This window comes from Elgaria multicarinata, chromosome 10, assembly GCF_023053635.1.
Source record: "Elgaria multicarinata webbii isolate HBS135686 ecotype San Diego chromosome 10, rElgMul1.1.pri, whole genome shotgun sequence".
In the NCBI taxonomy this organism is placed as follows: Eukaryota; Metazoa; Chordata; class Lepidosauria; order Squamata; family Anguidae; genus Elgaria; species Elgaria multicarinata.
Genome location: NC_086180.1, coordinates 47,908,603 through 47,935,405, shown reverse-complemented (window position 1 = coordinate 47,935,405; position 26,803 = coordinate 47,908,603).

The window sequence follows — 26,803 nt, the reverse complement described above, 5'->3', positions numbered from 1 at the left end:
AATATTTTGAACAGACAGTCATGGGATATATTCTGGTGTGCAGATGCCACCTGGGCCGGTACCTGAGCATCCTGAAAATGTGTTTTGGAATATAAGTCCTGGGGTACTCCCAGATTGGGCTTTTCACTCCTTCACCAGCTTCTGTGAGATCAACCAGGAAGCTCAAGGGAGAAGAAATGAGCATGACTACCATGTAAATTGAGGGAAAGATCCTGGCCCCCAATCTCTGTATTCAGAAATGGGAGTCAAAACACATCTTTTTAACTTGGCATTCTAAATTGCTCTGGATTTTAATGTGTCTTTTAATGTTTTACTATGTTTTATATTGGATTATGGTTTTTATGTTTTGAACTTTTTTTTAACACGCCTTGGTTCATCCCAGAAAGGCAGTATAGAAATCCATTCATTCAATGTATTAAACAGAGTGATTAATCACCGTTCATTTATTTGTATACCACTTTTCCAAAGTGAAACCATGCTCAAAGTAGCTAGCAGCAAAATCTGGTGTGTGTTTGGCAATTACATCGTAAAATTCAGCAACATTATGTTAATTTTCGCATGATTTTACCTTGGGAAAGTGGCATGTAAAGAAAATGTTGATTATGACAATGAAGAATCATGAAAAGTTAAGAACTTGCCACCCTTTCATGACACCTCAAATATGCTGCCTTAGGCAGCATTTGTATTTTTACAAGAATCCGCCTCAAAGGAATTGCTGGAATTCCCAGAAACTGAGGGTATCATCACACCAGGAGGATCCTGGGCCCTCAGAGGAGATGGCTGAAGGTCCACCCCATCAGGGGGAGGGAACTCTGTCTTTGAGGCAGAGGCTGAGCAACCCCCTGGCCCCCAGAAGCATGGTCACCTCAAGCGACAGGCCAGGAGGGCTCCTGTGAGAAGGAGTATTTACTTGAGAGAAAAAGGACTCCTCAGGAGAAAGTGACTCCTCATGGGCCCTACTGTATTGCAGCTGGGCTCTGGGTGGGTTCCAGTGACTTGTACCTTTCTTTCTGGACTGTGCCTTGTGATTGACTCTCTCTGCTATTGACCCTTGGATGCTTTGTTGACTCTGCTTCTGGACTGTGTAACGCATCTGACTGTCTAATTGTGTTTTGACATTTGCCTGCTACTTTGACCGCTCTTGCCTTAGCTTGAACCCATTGGATTGAAATCTGGGCCCCATCTACTTGGAGATGCTTTCCAAAGCAGTTCAGTTTAAAATGCTTTCCATCCACTTGAATCTGCTTCTCCTGTGCCACACAGTTGATTAAAGTGGCTTATACATGAGAAAAACCTGCTTTTGCGTGGCAGACTGCATGAGAAACTGCATTAGTTTGCGTATGTGTGGGTAGGGTCTTGCAGCATCAACAAGTCATTAAATTTATGTGGAGGCCCACTGCTGTGGATAAGGAGAAATTGCTTTGCCTTTTGTTTTCAGTCCCCAATTCCCCAAACCTTTCTCTCCCCCCCGCCCCGTGTTGAGTAAGTGCAATTGAAGACAATGTGATTTCCTTCTGAATAGACATGTTTATATGGTCTATTCTCAGCTAGTTTTACCTTGCGATCATTAATCTTATGTGAATATGCATACCTGTGCAAAAGGGGATTTTGAAAAAGGAAATCCCAAATCTAGTGTGCTGACTTTCTCAGGAGTAATGCTTGTTTGGGGGAAAAGCAAAACATGAACAACAGAGAGTGAAGCCAGCTCCTCTCCTCAGGTCCAGCTCTTGCTGAGGCAACTTTCCCTTCCTCCTCATAGTGCTGGTCCCACCCCAACTGCTGCCGCTGCTGAAGCCAGTATTGCAAGTTGAGGTTGCACGCATTCCCAATACGTGCTGAAGCTGATGTGATGGGAAAATCTGTCACAAAAATACAGGTTTTATGGCATGAAAATGCCTGGCTGCTGCAGAGAAGGGAGAACGCCATGGGTCACCATCATGCGTGAGGTGCAGTAGCACCAGAATGAATCCCCTGGGTAATCTGGCCCTGTGTACTAGAACCTGCTATGTTTCACCTGCTATGTTACTCTGCTTCTTGGTTTGCCCCTTCACTCAGGCTCTGCTGCAGCCAATGCAGGACTGCTTGTGAAATCTTATGCCTCACTTGCCAAAATAACCTATGTGCCTTGACTTTGGGAAGAAGAGGTGCCATTTGCTGTTCTGCCTCTGGCAGCAACATGTCTGGGACTGGTTATACCTTTCAGAATTTCTGTCAAGCAGGTTGAGAGGGGTTTTATTTTAGTGTGAAGTTGGGTGGGGTGAATGTACAGTTGGAAACCTGATAATGTGCAGTTGAAAAAAGTGGTGGGAAAAATAAGACACATGTTATGTGTTTATTAAGAACGTGACAATAGACAAAGTCAGGGATGGCATGTAACACAAATTATATAAGGATGCAGGTGAAAGAGCCCTTGATGGTGTGACTGATGTTGTTGGGTCCTGTGACAGTGTTGCCTGAATAGATGTGGGGGCAGAGTTGGCACTTGGGTGTATTGCATGGTCTGGTCCCTCGGTCTGTGTCTGCGTACTATTGCTGGTTAGCATCTGCTTCAGGTTGGGAGGTTGTCTGTAGGCCAGGACTGGTCTGCCTCCCAAGGCTTGTGTGGGAGAAGTGTCTTTGCTGATGATGGGTTGGAGTTCACCGATGCTCTGTTGCAGTGGTTTCAACTGGGGGCTGTAGGCGGTGTACCTCACTTGGTTTGTCGTCCTTCCTGGGTAACCGTATGGCCTTGTCAATCTGCCTTTAAGTTTAAGGTGCTACTAATTTTGGTGATCATCTCTCCAGTTGTGAAAGATAAATAATGTGTTTGGCTTCAGCAGGGGTGGTGTGTGTGTGTGTGTGTGTGTGACAGGGCAGTTGTGCAGTTGGAAAATTTGTTTTTTAAAAACCCTGGGTTGAGAGGTTCTCCATTACTCTGTGCTGTTGCTACAGCATGGGAGCATGGAGGGCATGTGGGAGACAGGTGAGCCCTCCCTTCACCTGTGCCCACCTACCTGTCTGCAGTCTGGGCACTGGAACAGGCTTTGCCTGGTTTGCACTTGAAGTGTTGGAAGAGAGAAACAGAAAGACCAATTTCACAGGAAAACCATCTCTATGCCATCATGCACAGGAACTGACTTCCTGAGGCAGAGTGGGTCCAATCTGGGACATCTGTCTTCTGCTCACATCAGATGTTCAGCGTGAGATGGAAAGTTGAAATTGCCTTTTAAATAGATAGTTCTATTAGGCAACATGCTAATTGGGTCTCCTGGGGATGGCCTGGGGGAAAATGGGAAAGAAAAGCAATTGAAATTGCCTAGGCAGTGTGAATTTGCTCATTGCTCATTTGTTCCTTTAGTCTTCTAAATCAAGATTCAGAATAAATATCTGTTTTGGGCAAGCTTATTCTTTGGCCTCCTGGCTTCCCTAATCCTGTCCTTTTTTGACAGTAACAAAAATCTTTTGCTCACTGCTGCTGTTGTTGTTCTGGCAGAAATTCAAGCAAAATAAGATTGCCACCCTTAGTGTACTGCAGAGCACTTGTGAAGGGGCACTGGTCTAATGGCAACTATTAAGTTGGGTAGATTTGCAATCTAAGGGCTTCATCACACTATTATTATAGCCTGCTATCATGACGCAATCCATGCAAAGGACTCCCATGACATCCACATTATTGTCTGCTATTGTGGCAAAGGACTTGGATGACGTCGACTATGTCCTTTCCTGATTGCGGTTCTTCCTCCCCTTGTAGCGAAGTATTTTTGCCCTCATTAAGTGCGATTCTTCTTGAGCGGCCACTTGGGGCGCAGAAGGATGACGAGGTGCAGAACTGCCCGGCTGGCACCCTCGTCAGTCCCCAAACAAGCGCCAGCCCCAAGTGAGTACCACGGAGCCCAGCCCAGCTCTCTCAGGGTGCGCTCCGGAGCAGGGCGGAGGCATGGAGGCTCATGTGATCAAGCTTATTGACAATGACAGCAACAACTGCATTGCATGGATTGCGCTGTGATAGCAGTCTATAACGGTAGTGTGATGAAACTCTAACAGCAACTATTAAGGGTGGGTAGATCTCCCCCATGATTAATGCCCCACAATCAATTAAATTCTGACTCAATGCAATTTCAGCCATATTTATTTATTATATTTTATCCTACTCCCCCCTTCTTGCAAGGAACCCAATGTGGCTAACATGCTCCTCCTTCTCTCCATTTTATCCTCACAACAACCCTGTGAGGCAGGTTAGGCTGAGAGTCAGTGACTGGCCCAAAGTCACCCAGTGAGCTTCATGGCTGAGTGGGGACTAGAACCCAGGTCTCCTGAGTTCCAGTTTAACCAATATTCCATTCTGTCTAGAAAACAGAAAATCTCTGAGACAGCAACATGGTGGCAACAGTGGTGGTGGTGTGTGTAACAGTATTTAAAGCATATGTAAATATTCTAGGACACAAAACCCTTTGGAGTTAAAAGAAGAGTTTAAAAAAGTATGGAAATATGAATTAAAGGGCATGTCGTCTGTGGTATGTAAACCTGACTTACAGTTATCAACTCTTCTTTGCTGGTATGTTCTGCTGGTGGAGTTCTTGGTTTTGTTATTTTCGGTTTCATTTTTTCTAGATTTATTTATTGACTGTTATCTGTTCTGGATTTCTTTCTTGAAAGGGATGATAAAATATTTTAATAAATAATCAAAGTGAACTTTACAGCGATCTTGTAAGATACGTAATTTCTATTCTTATCCCCATAATACTATCCCTGTATTTAAAAGGATCTTTAGAGTTTTCCAACTGTCCAGGAGGCAAAGAGCAACTCAAAGGCTCCTCCCAGGAAAAACATCACAACAAATTGCTCCTTCCACCAACCAGTGGGGGAACAGATTCTCAATGCTCACTTTTCTTTTCCCTCCCAGTTTCTATTTCCTTTTCTGTCGTGTCTTTTGTATCAGCCTGCATGAAGGGCCTGTCTTAACTCTTAATAACTTTTTTTTAAAAAAAATTAGAAGGTGCTTTAAAGATTTACAGTAGGTGCTTTATAAATAATAGTTCGCTATTACAAAAATGGCACAGCAAGTTAATCCATGACAGAGATCTTAAAACATGTGTAGAACAGATCACCAAAGAATGTGAACCAAGCCAGGAATTGCAAAGAAATGATTCTGCAGCAGAGATCTCAGAACACAGACAAAGCAGATCAATTGAGGCAGTGAGCCAGGCTACTACAACTGAAGTCACAAGATGGATCATATAGTCAAATCATTACGCACATAGAAAGCATTTGCACATTTTAGATGGGGAATAGAGTCAAGCCCTATTCAGACATTTTGTAGCCCTTTCCATACCCTCCTCCTTGTGTGCTTCCATTGTCCCCTACTCATGGAGGGCAACTTTCTAAAGATGAGAGCCTTCATGGAGGCTATCCATGCGATTGAGAACCTTTGAAAATCAGGACGCAGGGCAGGGCGAGAGCGCTTCTTCTTACACATTTATTCTACACAGCTAGAGAATGCCTGAATAGGGCTTCAGAGGCGACATGATGTCTGTGAATTCTTTCTCTGCTCTTTCCTGCACCCACATAAACACCCTCTCTTGCCCCTTTACAGGTGTTGCATAATGTTATCCTTAGATTGATTCCAGATTTCTGCAACATCCTTAATTATTTTTAAAAAGAAACATTATCTAAACTGCCAAAATGAGAAATTGAGGGCATACTTTGAATAGGTGCAAATGTGGTTAGAACAGAAGACCCTGCACCTCAATGCTAAAAATAAACATCTATCCTTCATTGTTCTCAATCATTCTTCATCATTTTTTCCTGAAATCTGGCCAGATTATACCTCTCACCAGGCAGATCCTCCCTGCCAAATTTTATACTGACAGGACAAATCTTTTTGATTTATGAATAAAAATGTTCAGTCTTCACAATGGCAGAATGCTAAAATAAACAATAGGAAACAAAGCAAAATAGAAAAACACCCCAGCTCCCTTACATTTTGGCCATTCCTGCCATTGTATTATATGTGGTTGCTAATTGGTGACATCTGAGAGACTTGAACCATACAAAGAACATTTTCTTCAGATCAGAAGGTTTAAAGTGTGTTTTCTTAAAAAAAAAAAAAAAGCAACGAGAAAACACATACACACAATCCCATAACAGGTTAGTAGAATGATCAAAGTGTTTTTTTTTAATTTATTTATTTATTTATTTATTTATTACATTTTTATACTGCCCAATAGCCGAAGCTCTCTGGGCGGTTCATTTAAGAGAAAATCATTCATGTATTTTCTCAATGAGAGATGGAATGCAAATATTTATACACTGAGTATAAATAGCAAACATATTATTTGTTCCATGTGGTAATATTTTTAACATTTCAAAGGATTTCTGTAAAAGATGCTCTGCTCACAGAATTGTATACAGCTGGAAGTAGAGTCTCCTTTATTTTAAAGTTGTGTTGGTTGTTTTGGTTGTTTTTTGTTTCAAAAAAAGTCTACCATTACCAAGGCCATTATTGGTCTCTCATTAGAGTCAGTAGAATTACAACTCCATATTGTACTAGCCTGCTAAAAAAAATTGATGCTGGACTTCTTGTGCAGAAATGTTCGATTTCACCTGAAATTTTGCCTAATATACACATTTTTGCAAGCAATATCCCCTTAAGTAATGCATTTTTAAAGTTGTTTTTATGGACTTATGCATTGTTGTGTGCACTTTCTCCAGATATTTGCATTTTTATATAAATGTGTTGATTGGAGACTTCCATTACAAAATTTGGAGAAGTGTATAACTGAGGATAACTGAGTTTTTGTTTGGAACAAAATTGCAAAATTAGGTGAAATGCAAACCATATGGATTTCTCCTCCAGCTCTAGCTGTAAGGCTATCAACTTCCAGCATATCCACCCCTATGCCCATGTAATCTTGTTTTTAGGGGGGCATACATACTTGGCACCTAATAAAGCTGTGGTCATAGTCAGGAATGAGGTAGATCCACCAAACTCTTCAAGATGAGCAGCCTTCATTCTAGACAAAACATAACCTAGAACATGGTTGGATACCAGAATCAACACTGAGAGAGACATTGAAAGAGATTCAAGTGGGACACCTTCCCCCTACCATTTTAAATATGATTGTGAATGGAATAGTGTGCTATTGCCATCAAAAACATACTTATGGAAATATCACAAAGGCTACAATATTATCGGGGCACACTTTAATTAATCATAAAGAAAGACAACTTCTTATGTAGCTTCTAAAGAATTTGCAAATTATTCTTTGCAGTTGTTTATATTTTCTATTGTTTCTAACAAAGTGGCTTTCTAAGTAAAGCAAGTTCTGAAAATGACTCTCCAGGTTTTAAGAGTCAATGATGAGTGGGATGAATTAAGTTCTACTTGCTGCTGGTGGTCCCAGTGAAGCTTTGTGAAAATCTCCAGCCTTCTACTGGTGTAATCTGACACGCTATTTACTGTAGCGAATGCATGTTTAAGACCCCTTTGGGAAATGCTCTTGCTATGTGGGAAACGGCACATTTACATTTTCCCCTATTCACTGCCTTTCAGGTTTCCAGCTGGCACATTACTCTGAGAACCTCATAACAGACATTTTCTAATACAAATATACTACTTCTATAAAGATAAACAAAGGATGTATTAGCTCTCCCAATATTTCTCTCAAAAGGCTGAGTATATTCTTAGCGTGTCTATCCTTACCACAATCCAGTAATGTAGGTCAGTGCTATTCCTTTCTTTACAGATGTGGAGTTGAGAATGAGAGAAATTAGCTTGCCTAAAACTACGCAGTGAGTCCACAGCTAAGTCTTATTACATTTATATACTGCATTTTTTTCCTCCAAGGAGCCGAAGGCGGTGTACATAATCCTCTTCTCTCCGTTTTTATCCTTATAACAACAACAACAACAACAACAACAACAACAACCCTGTGAGGTAGGTTGGCCTGAGAGTCTGTGACTGGCCCAAAGTCATGCAGTGAGTTTCCATGACTGACTGAGGACTCGAACCTGGATCTCCTAATTCCCAGTCCAACACTCTACACTACCCTGGCTCTCAGTATTTGATTAGGCTGATCATATGGAAAGGAAGACAGGGCTCCTGTATCTTTAACAGTTGTAAAGAAACGGGAATTACAGTAGGTGTCATTTGTATGCATGCAGCACCTGGTGAAATTTTCTCTTCATCACAACAGTTGAAGCTGCAGGAGCTATACGAGAGTGACCACATACAAAAGACACAGGGGTTCCCGGGCAGGAAACTGGTTCACAGAAGAGCCTAGCTGGGCCAGACAGACTGAGAGGGCCACCGGGATGGCCTCCATGCTAACTTTTAGTGGCTGGAGGGAAGTCTTAGTGGTAAATTACAGTTAAGGTTAATCAACAGGTTAGGGTTGAGGAGGCACAGTTTCCCAGGCAGGCACTGGGGCTGTGGAAGAGCCTATCAGGGACAGACAGACTGAGTGGGCCACCAGGAAGTCTTGTATACTGACTTTAGTGACTGGAGGGAAGTCTCTGTGGTACGTTAGGTTTAGGGTTAATCCTCAGGTTAGGGTAAGGGTTGAGGAGGCACAGCTTCACCGACAGAGTGTTGTGCCTCAGTAGAGCCTGGCCAGACAGACTGTGAGGGCCACCAGGACAGCTTTCCTTCTTTCTTCATATGACTGGTGGGATCTTTCAGTGGCATGTGAGGGTTAAGGTTAATCTTCAGGTTAGGGATTGAGTTGAGGATGTTCTCAACTCAACTCTCTGAGTAGGATGTTGGGCCTCAGTATAGCATAGCAAGCCTAGACAGACTGAGTGGGCCACTGGGATGGATTGTCTTCTATCTTTATATATATGGGGGATATTTTAGGGGCATTTTAGGGTTAAGCCTCAGGTCAGGGTTAGTGAGAGGATGTCCAGCTTCCTGAGCAACAAGTGGGGCCTCGGTAACAGAAGACAAATGGGAGGAAATAAGGCTTGAAACAGATGGAGATGAAGCTATGCAAAAGTTGTCTAGGATGATAAAAGATGACCATGTAAGAGCCTAGCAGGGCCAGACATACTGAGTGGGCAACCAGGATGGCTTGCATAAGTCTCAGTGGTAAATTAGAGTTAGGGTTAAGCCTCAGTTTAGGGTTAGGTTTGGTGAGGCCCGGCTCCTTGGGAAGGAACTAGGGCCTAGGTTGTGCGTAGCCAAGACAGACAGACAGACAGACAGAGTGAGTGGGTGGGCCAACTTGTATGGCTACTGTGCTGTCTTTGTGCCTGTAGTGATATTTCAGTGGCAGCTTACGGTTAGGGTCATGGGCTTAACCCATGGCTGTCCTAGAGGTGGTGCTTTATGTCTGTTAGAGTGGAGGAAGAAGATACAGAATCCAGGATGGAAGAGCAATCAGGATCTGAAACCCAACTGGAAAGCAGGACTGAGAGCAAGAGCAGAAATGCAAGACACACAAATCAGATAAACCTTGTTGCTCAAGGAAGGCTGAGATGGAGAAGGATGTCCCTTATTCCTCTGTTGGAAGGAAAGAAGGACTAGTGGAAGGGAACAAATGGGAGGGAAAAGAAAAAGAAAACAGTGAGGGGGGAAAAATGGGGAAAGCTACCAAACCTCCCACCCTGGACTCCCACCCCACCCCGACCTTTGTAAAGATTGCCCTCCAGATGCTCTGCCCATAAGATTTCTCTACAAAGGTAGGAATTGCTATTCTGTCTCCCCAGTACTGAGCAAGTACTATCTCTCCTTGCTGATGTCGTCACAAATTTATGACCATTTGAAAATGATGCTCACACAGGACAAAAATGAAATTTTCAGCCATGAAGAGCCTCCCATAAATCTCTCTTTATCTGCCCGCCGTTCTTGTGTGGCATATTTCTGAGAGGACTGGGAAGATGGAATACACATCCAAAAAGCCCACAGGGAAGAGAAATTAAGGGACTCCATACCATTAACTGATCCATCAGTGAAACAAGAGGTCTGAGGTTGATACAGATCTCAGATTATAATATTTTCTTTAGTACACATCTATAAAAGAACCCTTCTTTTAGCTTGAAGGTTGCTAGTTTGTCTCTTCTGAAATAACGTCTTCCTTTTTCTTGCAAGAGGAACAACACTTTCTGTCTGCTGTTCTTCTATATCCACTTAGTTCACATTTGACATAGATATATACAACTTGGCTGTCAGACTTTGGAGTCACCCTAGGTCCTGGGAACATACCACCCTCATTTTGATCTTTCCCTATGAGTTTCTTGCTCAATTTCCTTTCAGATTTTAGTTTGGAGAGATTTATCCCCAAATGTAGCTATGCTAGGGCCTTGTTCACCAAACTAGTTTGACAAAATGTAATAAAATTGCTGCTTACCTAAGGGAAGTGGTCCCTTCAAAGCATAATATTCATAGAACTAGCTCAGTAGAGGTATTTCAGATTAATTTTTCTTGCTTGACTTCCAGATAAAACAAGGAAAGATTCTCAAAGAACTCCTAGATTTCATCCTTAAAGATTGGCCAAGAGGATAGCTTGGACAGCCCAGAGAGCTTTGGCTATTGGGCGGTATAAAAATGTAATAAATAAATAAATAAATAAATAAATAGCTTCATAGAGATTTTCTACATAAGGCATTTCTTGTGCATTCACAATTCTTTACACATGGTTGTTTATGTGTTCTTTAGATGACATTGTGATCCTCCAGTTTCATGTTTTCTAAGAACACTTTCCCAGGGTTTTTTAGAGCGGAAAAATGGAGTATTATTTCTGAAAGAGAGAGAAAAAGTTATTTTCCTACTTGTGTAACTGCAATATTCCGCAATAGCATAGCACCACCTGAATTTAGGTAGCAGAAAAGCAGGAAAGGAAAAACTCTTTCCGTAGAGCTCCGAGCTCAGTTCTGCAACAAGACTGAAAGTAGATATAGTGATTAAAAGTCTAGTGTAGAAAAGCTTAAAATCACAGGAAGTGATAGTTCCACTCTACTTTAAGCTGGTCAGATCTCACCTTGAATACTGTGTCCAGTTCTGGACACCATATTTTAAGAAGGATTCAGATAAACTGGAATGAATTCAGAGAATGGCATAAAAGATTATTATGGGACTTGAAAACAAGTCATATGAGGAAAGGCTGAAGGAATTGGGTATGTTTAGCCTTCAGTAGAGAAGACTGAGTGGGGATATGATAAGACTTTTCAAGTACCTAAACAAAGAAGAAGGCTGCAACCTGATCTCTATCATCAAACATTGTAGAACATGAAATAATGGGCTCAAGTTACAGGAAGGCAGGTTTCAGCTGAACATCAAGAAGAACTTCCCAATGGTCAGAGTAGTCAAATAATGGAGCCAACTGCCTGAGGAATGGGTGGGCTGTCCATTGCTGGATGTACTGAAGCAGAGACTAGACAGCAGGTTGGACTTGATGGCCTAAAAGGGCTCTTCTAACTCTACATGAGTGATTTATTGCACACTCATGATTGGCCACTCTTGGAAGTTTGCAGGTCCTTTACGTGATGGCATCAACCTCCAGGACATCTTTAAAAAGAAAAAAAAGAACCCTTTAAAAAGAAAAAAAAGAACAAAGAAAATGCAGTACTTAAAACAATTATGAAATTAATTCTGCTAGTAGATGGCACTCTTTAATTGAACTTTATGAAACATTGCCCAGAGGGGAAGCTTTCAATTACAAATCACATGGTCACTGTTGGTCACTGTCTAATGGAGCCCATAGTGAACATGGAAAGATGTGAGGGGGGAAAGCCTGGTAAAGGTGAGGGTTTTTCCTTAATGTAGGGATGCCCTATGATCCTACTGTTTTCCTTTGATTTGTGTGAAACATAAATGAGAACTGAATCATGACTCCTACACATTTGGAGCTAGTTAAATACCATCATTCAACACGGAAACAGTCCTAGGCCTTTCTAGTTTTTCAATAAGCAATGTAAACACCTACGTTATGCTTTTCATTACTATTTTCAACAGACAGCAGCCGTATTTGCTAATGTATTTGGTAATATCCATTTTCCAAGTTCCACTATCAGAGCAAGGCTTTCAACTATGATTAATGAGCTGTATGAATTCCTCTAATATAGATCTAAGTAATTTTGGGAGTGAGCATATTATGTCACTGTCAACAGACAGAGCACTTGAGAGAGATTCATGTCCATTAATTACTTCTGATTGCACCAATATGCCAGTAGAAAAGATGCAATATAGAGAGTTTTCCATATTTCTTTTGAGTGTTTAGGGAGGGGATGGCATAAAATAGAAAGAATCTCATTTTGTAAGGCTTTAAAATACTTCTCAGGATACACAGATGACTTTTTGACTGATGTAGGCTGAGAAATGGACAATGACTCATTGTGGTCATTTTAACAACAAAGATATGTTCCATAAGGAACATTTGAAGGAGAGAATAGGCAAAATTATCTAGGTATCATTTAAACAGATTTCTATGTTCAATAGGTTTGTAATGTTACAATAGGATTGTAAGATGATTCATCACTTAAGTCACCATGGAAAAAAACATTAACAATTATACTGTTGTTTTATACTTTGAATGGTTTTAATTTTTGTGAACCGCCCAGAGAGCTGCGGCTATTGGGCGGTATAGAAATGTAATAAATAAATAAATAAATTGAAAAGGTGCCCCAATTTAATCAAGTTGATGGGAGAGGTGTTAACTGTTTCTAATCCAAGTATTTACAAGCACTGTGAGTGGCAGGCACCACCTTAAACGATTCCTTCCCTTTCAAATTGGACACAGTTATTGCTATTAAGATGGTGCCTGCTTGATGTAGCATGGGTTTTTGCATCCTCCAAAACTAACAGAGTTACATTGATATACCGCCCCATAGCCAAAGCTCTGCAATAGATACCTAAATATTTATTTATTTATTTATTTTATTTATTACATATTTTATTTATTACATTTATTAAATTTTGTTTTGTAAACCATAGGTTTTTTGTTTATTGAATAGCACTTTTAAAACAGTATGAAAACTGTATATGTAATGTGTCCTGGGCCTGAACAGTTGTAATAACCCTTATAAACTGTTATAAGCAGTAGTATAGATCCTGCCCATGACTAGGAGGGCCTCCTCTGCTGCGACCTCAGTGAATGGGAAGGTGCTTTCTCAAGTAGCCTGGGTCTAGGTTGTTCAGGGCTTTATTTGTCAAATTAAATTTGGCTTGATAGCTAGTCCCACATAGAGTGCATTGCAATAATTCAGTCTAAGGGCTACTAATGCTTGAATCACTGTGGCCCTCTGGAAATTGTGACCATGCTGACTGGCCAGATCTACACCAAGCAGAATATGACACTTTGAAAATGTTTTGAGAACTGTATATGGAGTGTGTCCTGAGCCTCAACAGTTGTCACTACTGTTATAAAACATTTTAAAGTAGTAGTGTAGATCCTGCCTCTATGGATATTGTCAATTATGAAAGAAGTTTGCAACATATGCAACAATTTATGATTGTCCTGCTGACATTTGATCTATTTTGTCTGCCTGGATTGTCATCAAGGTTCACGGGATTCTTAAATGGGAGCTTTTTAAAATGTCAACACAGAGCTTGGCATCATTAGCAATGTCCCTGTGACACACTATTCCTATGTCTTCTGACCACAAACAACTTTTCCTGGGGTCAGTGTGCTCAAATGTGACCCAAGGACAAAATATTGCACACACACACACGCACCAGGCCTGGTTCTGCCAAGCGGGCAGCTGATGGCAGTCTCACTCAGTATGATTTAAAGGCAGCACAGAGAAAGCTCTGTGACCTTTCTGCATTGTAACTATTCCTTAAAAAGCACATCTCAAGAGGGGTTAAAGAAAGCACAAACAAGCTGTGATTACCAAATCTTATTTGGATATTTCAACAACACGAACTCACTCATGAAATACTGTTTGCATTCCCAGGCCCATGATCATGCTACCAGCAACCCAGGCAACAACCGGATCCCTTCTATAGTGCACAAAAGTGACTTTTTGACAAAGACCTTTGGCCAAATTGTTGACCTGCTATACACTTTGCAGTAAACAGTAATTTCAGACGTCGCCAATGAAGTTACACTCTCCTCGTTCACATTCTAGGTTTGGACCCAAGAAAAGTTGTATGCCGGGCTAATGCATTTTCCCGGATTTAGATGATAAATAATTCTTGCACTTTTCCTGAGAACAAAGAGTTCAGGGGAATTATCCCTTTAGAAAAGAATGTGGGGGTTTGCACTAATTCAAGTCACAGAACAATTGCTTATAAGTAACTTCCCAGAGCTGTTCTCAGAACTAATTTAGGAACATATTTATCTATCCATTATCACATGGTCATTCGAACTGAGCTTGGATAAACATGTAAAATTTAATCCACATCTGGACACAAAGAGATTTAATCCAAACCTATCGCCATCCTTCAAATCTTTTTTCGCTCTTTCATCATGACGCACTGCCTTTATTTCCTGGACTCAAATATATATATATATATATGCCAGATCCATATAGGATAATCCAAGTTGCATAATGTTTAAACATTTGCTGAAATCTGGCAATTATAAAATAATCTGGGGGGGGGGGACACAGAATAAATTTGGGAATAATAACACTCACGGCTGATTTTTTTTTTGTTATCCCACAAGCCTATTCATACAATGCATTGACCTGTGTGGCAATTGGGCTGATCTACACCAAGCAGGATATAACACTTTAAAAACAGTAGGAAAACGGTATCTGTAATGTGTCCTGGGCCTGAACAGTTGTCATAACCATTATAAACCATTATAAGCAGTAGTTTAGATCCTGCCTGTGTGTTTGAGTTATTTTTATCGGCCCAGGTTAACTTTTAGCTTCATTGCCATGGTCTGACCGATCCTTATGATATGACAACATGCTGAGCTCAGCTTGGATCTGCTTTAGATACCGTTGCAATGTAATGGCTAAGAGTCAAAACCTGATCCATTCTGGATTCAGTATGCATGGCAGGCATTTTGCACAACCTCCTCAGTCCATGGAAGCACCACTGAAAGTCATTCAGGTCCTATTTTAAAAAGCAGTAACACACCTGAAAAGGACTGAAAGTAGATGGCTAAAATCCAGAATTCAGTTACTTGGATGGTCTGGGGGGGAGGGGGGCGGCGGCACTGGTTTTTGGTGGGTTCAGCATAAAGCCCAGTATAAAATCACTTTATTCACATAGGTGTTCAGCTAAAATGGTGGAAGTTCGTGTGTGGTAGAGGGTTTTTTGTTTTGTTTTTGCTTTGCTGGCAATTCAAAAGTAAATTTAAAGGGCCAGGGCACTTTAAAAACCGGTTTGTGCCAAAGGGTCTATGAATTGGAACTGAGGATTATACTCCTCTACCCTAAAGAAATATGTCCTTGCCATTAAGAAACAAATGGGATTCACAAAAAAATCAACTTTGTGGAAATTGCTTATTGAGTCTGTGATTGGTATGCATGAATTGTGAGGAACACTGGAGAAGCCTGAGTTCCCAAGGATGTTTGCATGACAGCTGCAATTATCAGATATTCTGTGATGAATAATCATAGCTCTTCTCTCATCACGCTACCAACTGCTCAACAGTGGAAGTAATACTACTATCACCTCAAGAACTACTGCTTAAAGTGAACACTCAGTATTTTGATCTATCAAAGAGATGAAGTGGATAGCTCTAAGTGAGCAACTTGCTCCAACAAGGACTGGAGGTGGACTGAGGCCTTCAGAGACTCTCTATCTATAGTCGATCCCTCCCAGGCTCTTCCCCCTTGCTGGAATGTCCAGTCACCTGACCTGTAGACAAACACTTCTCTCTGTTCAGTGGCCTCCTGCCTGGTGGGTTCCCAGCACCCTTGGGCAGGCATAGAGGTGGTTCATGAGGCCCTTGGCTCCTCAAACTCAGGGGAACATGGTTGTGGGGAGCCAGGCTGTATTTTGGTTGCTCTGGTTCAGAGTTAGGTGAGCTCCTCCTCCTCTGAACTGGAGGCAGGAACAATGACAAAACCACCTTAAGTTAAGATTGGCTTTAATTTAGGGTGACCATATGAAAAGGACAGGGCTCCTGTATCTTTAACAGTTGCATAGAAAACGGAATTTCAGCAGGTGTCATTTGTGTATATGGAGAACCTGGTGAAATTCCCTCTTCATCACAACAGTTAAAGGTGCAGGAGCTATACTAGAGTGACCAAATTTGAAAGAGGGCAGGGAATAACTGTTGTGAATAAGAGGAAATTTCACCAGGTTCTCCATATATACAAATGACACCTGCCGAAATTCCCTTTTCAATACAACTGTTAAAGATACAGGAGCCCTGTCCTCCTTTTTATATGGTCAGCCTACTTTAATTATAATTTGCTTGTACCATATGGGTTGAGCTACCACCACATTGCTTGCCTTAAACCTTCACTGCCTAACCCCCTTCTCTCAAAGCTGAAAAAACATTTTGCATTGGATGGCATCATATTCTTCCAGATCAGGGTCCTAACTCCTTCCACACTTTGACAATGCAAAGTGGAATTATTTGCACATATGTTCTCAGACAGCAGTAGTTACTTCCGTTAATTAACTCAGAGGGGAGTAATTTGAGCTGTCAGTTTAGGCGGTAGAGAAGTGAAGCACTTTACTGTGGAAGTTGCCATTGGGGTAAGCTACTGATTGTATTTTTCCCAAATAGTAGATATTTTCAGTAGAAAAATGGCATGAAGTGAAAGAGTTAAGGACCTGCGATCTCCCTCCTAGTGCCTCCAATCTGCCACTTGAAATTGCAGTCCCAGCAGCTCCTTTTAGAAAGAACGAAAACCCCTTTAAAAAGGATAAAGGAACTATACAGAATGCCCTAACATGCCACAGACTGGTGCATAGTAGATAAGCACATCTTGACCTGGATAGAGGAGCAAAAGTTTCTTCTATACTGTGTGTGTGTATGTATGTATGTATGTATGTACGTATCAAAACCTGAAGGCCCATTTTTGGAAATTTCTTATTCCCCAAATAATTCAACCTTTCTTTAGTTAATTTCAACTACAACCTTCCCCCTAGAACACACACACACACACCCCAAATATATACTGGCTTTTAGCTTTCCAATATTACCATGGATGTAACTAGATCCTTTTAGGTTACGGCTGGTTTTAATTTACTATGTGGCTATCATCTGGTGAGAGAGCATTTTCTTATTTACTTTTCCTCTCTACCCCCCCCCCCCCATTGCTTTCATAAAAGAACTTTCCCAACAAATTTAGTTGAAACTAAATATTGTTGCTAGGTCCAAGCCTCTAGCTCACAGTAAAGAGAACAATGGGATATTGTTAAATAGTGGAAATTAAGAAGGAAAAGTGCAAGCAAAAGCCAAGTGCTAATTCTGAAAGCTGGAGAACAAAATGAATATGGCCTCCATGCTCACAGATAGTTATTCTAGGGGAGATTATCCAAACCTGATGGGATAGTGATGATAGCTCTATTATTAATTGGGACTCCTTACAAACTATAAAAGTTGCACTGTTACAGTCATTCTCATCTGACACAAGCCATTGCAAATACTGAAAACTTCCAGCTGAGCAAAGAAAACTAAGGGCACAATTGTATGCATGTTAAGATAGAAAAATGTCCTACAGATCCTGGCATTCCCAGATAGCTGGGGACTTCAGTAGCCAGGTGACAGAACAACCCATGGGTGGGATTAAGCTGTGAGGCATCTGCAATCACAAGGCACCTTGAAGTCCATTGTGACTCTCAACCTTGGTCATAGTTACCCTCCTGTTACTTACCGGCACAACAAGCTACTACCATCAGGCCTTCTCTATTCCAGTTGTTTTTGCCACCCACTTTCTACTACTATAATTTTGCCATCTCCTACACCTAAACAAAATTCCTTTTTGCTTGTGATTCATTTTTACACTGTTCTAATCAAGAAGGGATAGATAAATCTGCCAATTTGGGTGTCTTTCAGGTTTTCAATTTTACGTGCACTCCATCCCATTTCTACATCAGTTTGCATATTTGTTTTTAAAGTTTGCACAAAAAATTCATACCTATTTTCATAAGAACATAAGAAGAGCCATGCTGGATCAGACCAAGGTCCATCTAGTCCAACATTTTGTTCACACAGTGGCCAACCAGCTGCCCATGGGAAACCCACAAGCAGGACTTGAATGCAACAGCATCCTCCTGACCATGTTCCCCAGCAACTGGTGTAAATAGCCTCTGATACTGGAGGTAGCATATAGCCATCAGGACTAGTAGCCTTTGATAGCCTTCTCTTCCATGAATTTGTCTAATCCCCTTTTAAAGTAATCTAAATTGGTGTCCATCATTATGTCTTGTGGTAGCAAAAAGTTAAAATAAAATATTTTCATGCATATTTCTCCAAATATACACATTTCTGTAGGCAGCTTTGCCTAATGCACAGATTTTATGCAAACATTTCTTAATATAATGCATTTTGGATGTTATTTTCACTAATATATGCATTTTTGTATGAGGTTGTTGTTTTTTAATTTGACAATGGCATTGCAAAATTTGGAGTAGTGCGAATACCAACGGAGAACTTCGGTTCATTTTATATTTTGGTTTGGGAAGTGCCCATTAGGTAGGTTCACATTGAAATGTAAATGGAATTAATTTCTCCCCCATCCCTCCTCTCAAGCTTTCTACCATCTAGTTCTTGCAGGACTGCCTTTCTGGATTCATTCTTCAGTCATTCTTGCTCCATCACTGCTCTGGGTTATTTCTAGCCTTACTTTGATTCTCTGATTCATTGGTAGTTCTCTTCTTGCACTGGTGCAACATTGGTTTCATCCCTTAAAGAACTTCCATGGTCCAGGACCCTACATTACAAGATACCATATTTAGCAAACAGAATGACACAAATCCATTTTACCTAATAATATTCTATTCAAATCATACCGATTTTCTTATTATAAAGTTTTGATGTGTACCTTCCTGCAGCACATATACCTCCAAAAAACCCTAGATATTGCATCCCATTTGCTTCAGTCTTCCTCTGTTTATACTTGTTTTTATCCACCTCATTCTTCAGCTCCAGGAAAAACATAGCAGCGAAGGGTTAAAAACGAACCTTTCCTTTCCTCATCCATCACCAGGCATCTGTTTATAGTTAAGTCTGAAACAGAAGAAATTTCTCTATGAGCAGGTCTGTGGCTGATAGAAAATTGCTGAATGTTAGATTCTTTATCACCAGTTTGATCTTACAGTATTTTTATGTATTAAAACCATGTGTGCTTCCTTATATATGCCAAGTTACTGCATCCAACTAAGATTTGTCTCAGATTCTTTTGCATAAGGGCTTTTCCAGATAATACGAAACTCCACACACACTTAAAAATATTCTCAGTGCACTCCTTAAGAAGCCTCACAGTGAGGCAACTTAGCATCTCAAACTTTTTTAAAAAATGGAGGTGAGTAATAGCTGTCCTGGCAGGAATGCCAAGGAGAAGGGGTATCTTATCTGTGTCAGAGTCTTACCTAACATATATTTTTTTCTTCAATGCTGGTAACCAACAGTTGGGCTGGTAGATCTGTAACAGCTGTGGAGCAGCATTTGAGCGTCTGAGAGTAGATACTATGCCTCTTGTCCCTGCCTAGGTTTTCCAAGCTCTTTGGCATCTGTCAAAAGGAATTAATAAAGCTGTGGTCTGTTTCAGCCCAAAGATTGCTCCCCACCCCCAATCTGCCATCTTGCTCCCCATACCAAAAAGAAAAAGCAATAGCCTGTCTCTAGTGTGTCTCAGACTCTTCCCTTTCCAACTTGGCAAGACCTGATGTGTGAATTGTGATGCTCATCATTCTGTGAGCAAAATTCCCAGGGCAGCTCTTCACAAAGAAAATAGCAGATGAAAAACAAGAGCCTTGTTGCAGTGGGTGACACAACAAGGACTCTACATTTCTATTTGTTTGTTCTTTGTTTCGGTTTATTTTGCATTGGGGATTTTTTTTCCTTTTAAAAGACTTTGGATCAAGTCCATATATGAAGTCCAATTTCACTCCAGTTCTTCTCACGGTGAATTCCAAGTATTTTTATGGAAGTAGCAATAATGTCTAATAGGTGTGGGGGACTTAGTTGTTAACTGAATCTGCCACAGGGTTTTGGCAAAACTGTCCCTGTTGATATTGTAGAAGCAGCAACCTTTTAAAGAGAAATGATTGAGGAGGAAACAAAAGTTATTGTTTTTATTACTTCAAATTAAAAAGTTGGAGCCTTCTCTCTTTGTGACAGATTGACCCTGTTCAGTTGACATGCTAAGCCATGGTGGTTAAGCATTTTGAGCTAAACATTATGGCTTAGCATGTCATGTGAGCCATGACTTAGCGTGTCATGTGAACCATTCCTTTTTAAAAAAAAATATAATTTTATTTTTCTACAATACTTAAACATACACATTACATCCTTTCATAAAGAAAAACAACAACAACATACTACATAATATTGAAACATTGAATACATAATATCTTATCTAAATACATAATCAAAATTAACATAGAAGTGCACCCCCCACCTCGGGATCTCATTCCTGATTCCAGAATCTCATACTTTCTTCTGCTGGTGGTTTCCCACTTCCTTTAGAAAACACAAATATTAGGAACTGTTTCCAAATTCCTTCAAAATCATTTGATTTAGCTATACCTCTTCTCCATTTAATATTACTTGTCAATTTATCATTAATAGCTATATCCCATACTTCTTTATACCATTCTTCAATAGAATATTCCCCTTGAATCTTCCAGTTCCTAGCTACAATCAATCTTGCTGCAGTCAACAAATTCGTTATCAGTTCCTTAATTTCCTTTTTACATTTAAAATCTTCTTCAAATAGTGACAGCAATGCAACTTTTGGTGTTCGTTCTATCTTCATTTCCACAATTTCTTCAATCTCCAAAAACACCATCTTCCACAATTTTTGAACATAGTTACATTCCCACCACATATGCAAATACGTTCCTTTAACCCCACAACCTCTCCAACAATTTTCTGATTGCTGATTGTTTATCTTATTCAATCTAACCGGAGTTAGGTACCACCTCCATACAATTTTGAAATAATTCTCTTTTATTCTTACTGACATATTTCTCAACGCTCTTTGTTTCCATAATCCCTCCCAACCCTGTTGTCCTATTTGTACCTTCAAATCTATGTGAACCATTCTTAACTATGATGGCTACATAACCACAGTTTAAACATGTGGATCCTGGGGGCAGGGAGGGATGATCCCTGCCCCCGGATCCCTCCCTTTCCCTTGGATAAGCGGGACAGCTTTAATCCAGACTTTTCCTGCAGTCTTGGGATAGGCCCGAGACTGCGGGACAAGTGGGCAGCCATACTGGTTTCTTCCAAGCTCCTTGTGAGTAAACACGAGGAGCTCATTTTCGATAAAAAAAAAAAATCCAAAATGGCGGGCGCGACATCCTCTTCCTCCCAGGATGTCGCACACTGTATGTGGACTGAGGGGGAGGATCTCACGATCACCATATCGTGAGATCCTCTCCCTCCGCCGGTAGGTCTAGCCATGCCCTGAGTTTCTGTATTTCTTGGCCCTAATTTAGAAAAACAAATATATTGGATCCTCCTATAAAATTTCCATATGGTCATGATACAGGCAAAATATGGATAATAATATTATACGATATAAAAGCAATCCAACTACTCTTACACTATCTACTACATTTGTCCCACGTTTTATTTTGAACATATTGCTACAATACTGTCGGTGTAGGTTGATACTGAAAGTACAGATTTGGGTGCAGTTTGGGTGATCTATTTCTTGTTTGGCCATGGGCTGATAAGGTAGCATTGAGAACCCATTAATAAAATGGAAATTATAATGCTGTAGCAAAAAGGGCCCCAGGAAAAGCCGTTTTCACACTATATACATAGAACATGTTCTATAAATCACAGCAGGCAAATGTATAGTGATAAAATAATGTGTTCTTATTCACTAGAAAATCTTCTAACAATGCAGTTCTGTACAAGTCTACTCAGAAGTTAGTGTCATTGAATTTAATGGAACTTATTCCCAAGTCGGTGTGTATAGGATTGCTGCCTAAAGGTACAGCAGGTCAATTTTGAAAGCAGATCCATTCTATTCTTTATTGAACTCATTCAAGGCTACAGTCACTCAACCCATAGCATTATATCCATAACCGAGGTGCATTTCAGCGTCTTTTCAGATTTGTTGTGTTAGTTTCTCTGTATTATAGTAAAAGCTGGGAGGTCAAGGTCAAGAAAATAAATGTCTGCAGCTGGTAAATAATATCCACCCACTCTTAGCAGGGAGAATGCTTGTTCATTGAAGCCAATCAGAAGAAGAAGAAGAAGAAGAAGAAGAAGAAGAAGAAGAAGAAGAAGAAGAAGAAGAAGAGTATGATCTTGAGATTAGTCTTGCAATGATAGAAGTTAGGCGCTAAAAACGGAATGTAATATGCAGCTGTAAGCAATAACTTTAAATGGTAGAATAATGGGTTTCTTCACAGCAGTATTCAAATGGTGTGTGTGTGTGTGTGTCGTATATAGACTATTCCATCTGGTAACAGTCCACAGAAATACAGTAGCCCTGTTTGGGCATTTGACTCATCTATATGATTAGAATTACAAGAGGGGGACAGGAACAAGTAGTCCAGCCCTGCCCTCTTCATTGCCATGCCCACTTAGATCCCAGGACGATGTGTTCTAGATAGCACAAGGAACCTACCCAAGTATACGGCCACAACACATGGCCACCCTCCAAGTTGTAGAGAGTGTTGGAGGGGGCAGAGTGAACACAGTTGTCCCTTCTCTCCCTCACATGATACTAAGTACAATGGGGAGGGGGTCGTGTTGAATGCCCCAATAGGGCTAATGTTAAGATTTTGTTCTGTAAATTCACAGAGTTGAACTGTTGCATGTAAATTACGCTGCTGTGCTATGCAAAGTGAAGAAATATTTCTCCCTTTAGATTTTGGTGTGACCTTATTGGCTATTCTAGTGGGTGAGTGGCTCTCCCAAGTACCAGTGGAATGAGAGGCATATTCTTATGGAGGGTGGGCACTGAGAGTAGTTTTACTAAAGCTACAAAGAGGGGGAAAGCTTTTGGGTAACAGATGCACTGGTTTTGCTTTGGGAATAGGGATGTCGGAATTCACAGTGAATTCAAATGAGTTTGGATTTGTATGAATCTAACTTGTGGATTTTGCAGCAGACCATTTTTTTTCCATGTCATGCAGATTCTGTGGACTTGTGGACTGGTTTTTTACTTTTGGGGGCAGGATTTCTGTTACTGCATGGTTGGCAGAAGATCCGCAACAGTTTGTGACTTCCAATTGTTGAACAACAACAATGATGAAAAATGCTTTCTTCCTTTATTTTAAATTGCTGAAAAGGAATGCTTGCAGGGAAAACAGGAGTGGATCATTGTGTATATCTACCCACATGCATTCCATACCTGGATTCTTTTGATGGAACTCATTATTTTAGTAAAAAACAAGACAACCCTGCAAGCCTAAAATCTTCCCACTCCTGTTTTAGATAATATGATTAATACCGAGCCAAACATGTGTGTGTGTGTGTATCCCTGCACCCCTGCACAAAATATTTCCCCAGGGCTGGTGCCAGACTATTTTGTGCCTAGGCAGTTGAGGTGCTTTCACCCACCCCCACCCCAGTGTACCTAGGCACAGGGTGCCATCTCGCCTGCTCAGCCGAAGCGAAGCCAGGAAGCTGGGGTGGGGGCTGCAGCTTCGGAATGGTGCACCCAACCAGAAGCCACTCTGAAAGAGCGACTTCTGGGCACGCTGTTCCAAAGCCGCCTGCCCACCCCCCACCCCAGCGTTCTGGCTTCGCTTCGGCTGGGCAATGGAACCGAAGTTAAAACTGAAGGCAATGGAGGGTTTTGTTGGTCCTAACTGACATTATCATTTAGTCAGATGTACATGGTGCTGTGATGGTATCATGTTCACTATTGCCTGGCAGCAGGAAATAAAGAAATCCTTTCAAATAAAAACAAAATGTTGCCAAAGCATCAGCAGATTGGGAAAAAAGGCCGATGAGCAGGCATGAAAATGCATGAAAAAGTGAAACGTGGGGTTTAAAATGGAATAATTTACAAACATGATATAATAGCAATGTATGGATTTTGTAAATTCTGCTCCATCTACATTTTGCGGATTGTCGAGTGCCTTTCATTCCATCATCCATTCATTGGTGGAACTGGATTTCCCCCCCAATTTCCTGAATTTGCGCAAATTTGCATTTGTGCACATTTACACTTGAAAAAAATGTGCAAATCCCTCCCAAGTTGCACAAATCCCCCCAAAATGCACCTTTTCATGCTTTAGCCTAGGGGATGTGCATTTTTGGCCAGTGTTTTATTATATATATATATATATATATATATATATATATATATTGTGTAAAATTCAAAAAGAAAAAAAATCCAGTCTGCAAGTCCACAGAATCTGTGTAACTCGGGAAAAGCCATTCTGCTGCAGAATCCATGGGTTGGATTCAAAGAAATCTGAGCAGGATCTTCACTACTGCTTTAAAATGGTTTATAATGGTATTGATAACTGTTGAGGCCAAGGACACAAAGTATTGTATCCTACTTGGTGTAGATCTGGCCCTGAACTCTTCTGATTTCATTGTGGATTCCTCCAACATCCCGAAGTAAAGTAATTGTAGCACCCAGAGTTGAAGGCCAGTGAGAAAGCTGGTAAGAACCTGTTGGCATGTCTTAAAGGTCACTCATGAGTCGTCTGCATGTCAGAATCATGTTAGCTCAACTGGTAACATGATCCTTGAAAATGTGGGCAGTTCACAATACATTGTGCTTTGGAGGGATCAGATGTGTTGTTTGGGAGCCTCAGTAAAAACACACGTGGGATTGGATCCAGCATCTGCCTTTAGTAAGAAGAAGGGACCTTCCATGTGAGGAAGGACTCTGCTTGCGGAAATTCCCTCCACCAGTATTTGGGGGTCCCCTTCTCACACAGACAGCACAGCTCATCCTATTCAGCAGGATTCTTTGTGTAGCATTTTCAGGTGCCTGGAGGGGCTGCTGTTGGAAGGAGGGTGAGGGAAAGTCCACTTATGCCAGTGCAGTTGATCCACCTTAAATCTGCTTCCAGCCCATATTAATCCCCTAAATTAAGGGAAAGACTGCAGAACTCAGCATCAAAAGAGTATATACAATTCCTACAGTGGGCGTCCTTGGAACTATTTGCAAAGAAGGCTTTTATCATTCATTGAAACATTTTATGATTTTATTCTCTGAAAATGTATTGTGCTATGTGTAGACTTTTTGTATTTTCTGGACTTTGTCCAATACTAAATAGTTTTATTGGAAGAACAATTCTTCTCTGAACTTGGGGTTGTTTTGACAACATAACTCAACAAAGTCTTTAGGGCCAGGCTAGCTTTTCTTCCAAAATATTTTAATTTCTCCATTAAGGCTCAGAGATAGTGTGCAAGTGATTTGTGAACTTAGACAGGCCTGGGGGGAATCCGCACGTCGTTCCGAGATCGCTTCTAAGCGACCCCAGTGTGGCGTGAAAGCGAGCGTGTAATTTGCCTTTTGAAGAGCCGACAAAGAGACGTCCTTCCTGCCGCCGCCGCCACCCAACTCCCTCCTCGCTGGCTGGGACGGAGAGCTCGGGGGAAGAAGGCGGGGTGGAGAGATTCTTCCGCTCTCAACCCCGCCTTCTTCAGCCGAGCTCTCCTCGCCGCTCGGCGAGGAGGTCTGCGGGTGGCGGCAGCGGCGGCGGCGGGAAGGACATCTCTTCGTCGGCTCTTCAAAAGGCAAGTTACACGCTCGCTTTCACGCCGCACTGGGGGCGCTTAGAAGCGATCTCGGAACAACGTGCGGATTCCCCCCTGGTGGAAGATGGTTTCTCCATGTGTACGGAAAACAAACCCTGGTGGCAAAAGTGAACCTGCTCTTTAATTGATATAATCTTGTTTTTCCAAATGTTGAAAATCACCCACAATCTAAAATAAAACTGTGACATGTGTGTTGTATGACTTGTGTTTCTTTGAGTAAGATGAATAAGAGTTGACCATGTTCCTTGGCTTTTGGCCCTGGTTTGACATATATTAGCTCTATGGATTTCAGTGGAATAACTACTGGGTTAACTGTGCAATGAACTCATACTTTGTTCATTAATGTTGAGAGATGACGAGTGATCATTAATAGATGGGGAACTCTCTTTGTTGACGTATCAGAGGGGATCTAATATTTGCTATGAAAACAGGAGAAGACACGTGTTCTGACTGCCATGGTTGATCTAAATATTTTAGCAATAAGTAATTTCTTTATAAGCTTTTACCCAGTCAAATGTGAGTGAGTAGAAGAGACGTTTAATAACTTGAACCAAAGGTATGCCTTGGGAGCAAAAAGGCACTGTTGATTCAATGCCTGGGAGCCATTATGTACACATCTCAAAGAGAAGGAAGTGATCTTATTATTGTGCCACATAGCAGGGACTACACTTTTAAGTGGTAGGACATCCATCCCAATCCATACAACATGCTATGCCATGGTTAGGCCACTAACTCTTTTGCAGCAAATGGTTATTGAGTGTGTCTAAACTGTGGTTATGTAGTCACCATGGTTAGGAATGACACGCTAAGTCATGGTTCACATGACATGTTAAGCCATAATATTTAGCTCAAAATGCTTAACTGACTTAGCATGTCATTTGAACAGGGTCAAAGATTGATTTTTTAAAAAGTTAAACTATCTCAACTGCACTTAAAAGACATTGATTGAATCATAGAATCATGGGAGCTTAATTAGTACAAAAAAGAGATTACAAATTGGCACCTTGTTCCTAAATGCAATGATAAAAAGGGTGACATGGATCAATAAATCTATAGCAAAT